This window comes from Sinocyclocheilus grahami, unplaced genomic scaffold (assembly GCF_001515645.1).
Source record: "Sinocyclocheilus grahami isolate Dianchi unplaced genomic scaffold, SAMN03320097.WGS_v1.1 scaffold812.1, whole genome shotgun sequence".
In the NCBI taxonomy this organism is placed as follows: Eukaryota; Metazoa; Chordata; class Actinopteri; order Cypriniformes; family Cyprinidae; genus Sinocyclocheilus; species Sinocyclocheilus grahami.
Genome location: NW_015505991.1, coordinates 299,048 through 301,631, shown reverse-complemented (window position 1 = coordinate 301,631; position 2,584 = coordinate 299,048).

The window sequence follows — 2,584 nt, the reverse complement described above, 5'->3', positions numbered from 1 at the left end:
AAAAAAAAGTTCGGCAAAAGGCGGAATCGAACCTGGGTCGATCGCGTCAAAAAGCCAAGGCCACACACTTATCCATCTGCACCACTGTAGCTGATGATTTACAGCCACTTTTCACTAAATGTAAATAGACACTCCGTATTTTTTATTCCAGAGTAAGGGCAATTCATACAATACATTTAAACTGAGCTACTTTAATACCATCTCCGAACTTTCTACCACGACTCTGCTGTTCTTCGGCTGGTTCTTCCTGTATACGTTGATTGACAGATGTCTCGTCCAGTCAGCGGTGAGTAATCCCAAACCAATGGCGCTGTCTCAAACTATACCTACCTCTTCCGGTTTGTCTGATTTGTCGTTGTGTTTTCTGACTTGTTCATTTGTTTTCGGATTTGTCATTGTGTTTTCTGACTTGTTATAATGTTTTCTGAATTGTTGTTGTGCTTTCTGAATTGTTATTTTGTTTTTTAGACTTGCATTTGCGTTTGTAATTTGTTATTTTGTTTTCAGAATTGTGATTTGCTTTGCACTTCTCAGCCACCATAGCTGAACACAGAAGAAGATATTTGTAAGATAGGTTGGTAACCAAAAAGTTGCTGGTAGACATTGACTTCCATATATGGAGGAAAGAAAGAAAGAAAGAAAGAAAGAAAAAGAGGAGAAACAACATAACTTCCTTATGTTCCTCAGAAGAAAGAAAGTCATACAACTTTGGAATGATATGTCTGCTAAATGACTAAATGTAAATGTATATGAGAGGCAGTAAATGATGACATTATTTTAATTTTTGGGTGAACTATCCCTTTACATCTCAGTTAGATTGACTGATTGACTGCAGTTACTGATATCACAGTCTTGCATAATCACTATACTGCAGCTGAATAAAGCGTTTGACCCTCTAAATAGCTGTGAATAAAAAAAAAGGGGTTGTTATGATTGAATGTCAGTAAATGGTTGTCTGATGGTGTATCCTTAGCCTGTGAGATTAACAGGATAAGAAGCGTGAGGCCATATCTAAAACACCATAACGTTTCATTACATGTATTTTCGTGACCATGTCTCTTCTCTAACAACTAACAGGTAGCAATAGCATAGGTTTGTTTATAGAATCTGCTTTTGTATTCCCTTGGGCAATATTGGTTATTTCCCAGATTGAGACAGCGGTTGATATCATTGATATCCATGCTATCAAAAATATCAGCTTGCTATTTTTATGACATCCAGATGCAGTTTACATTACATGCCACATTGATTGCAGCCATACATTTTGTGCTTACTCGGGTATCCTCAATCTGTGCTCAGTGGCTATTCTGGGAATTCTATTTCTGCAAATATGTTAAATATATACTAGGCATCCAGCCTCATTCATTGTTAATGAAGCTGCAAACAGAAACATTTCCATGAATCAGACTGCTCAAATGACAGATAACAGACAGCGGAGACAACAGAGATATGGCTCCACCTGGGATCACTTAGCAACCAAAAGCATGACATCATCACTTCATGTAAAGAATCAGATACTATGATGTCATCAGGAAATGCATGACCTTGGAGAAAAGAAGTGTGTATGATGTCATTGGGTGTTATAAATAGAATGTATATGATACAGGTTTGTTTGTTTGCTGTCGTTATTTTTTAGTGCAAATATATAATAGAATATAATATAACATGTTCTGACTAATAAAAATTATTTTGCCTTAGGGTGCCTGTTGTAAAAATGAAGTAGGCCTACACTGAAGGCGTCTTGTAGAGCCTGGCTAAAACCGGTTCACTTTGTTTATGCTGCCATCTGCTGGGTAATGATAATTGCACAGGGGGAAAACAAATTGGTGGACACTGTAAAAAAGTTTTTTTTGGAGTATGTTTTACAAGTCTTTCTACTTTCTACTTCAAAATGTCATGTTCAATTCAGTGTGTTACTTGCCATTTACTTTTATTGTATTTGTTTCTGAGTTTTTCTGAATTATGAATTATGAGTGAAAATTGTTTCACACTTTTTTCATTGTTGGATATATTTTTTCTTTGAAGTGTTTTTTTAGTGTAGACACCCTTCAGGAAAAAGAAGTGCTGAGTGTAAGTGTTTTTAACATTTAAATAGAAATATTGAAAATTGATATATTTTTTCAAAAGCACAAAACACATGTAGTCTTTTAAAGTATCATTAAATCTATTATTTCAATAAAAATGTTGCCATTTAGAACTAAAGGTGAACTCAGTTCCATACAATGCAAGTAAAAATAAATAACTTAAGAACAATGCCTGCTGGAAGGTGTGCCGTATAACATCATTCTGACATCATGGATGGCATAACAACCACTATTTTCCTTTGAGCCTTTTTTTTATGTTCTGGTACTGTAACAGAAACTTGTTTCATAAGTGACTATATTGTTTCCTGAAACACACATGGCATTTACCACTCGGGTGATTTGACAACACAATTGTGTCTGTAACTGAGTGTCTGTAAGGCAGGGGTGTCCAAACTCGGTCCTGGAGAGCTATTGTCCTGCAGAATATAGCTCCAACTTGCCTCAACACACCTGCCAGTATGCCTAGTAAGACCTTGATTAGCTGGTTCAGGTGTGTTTAA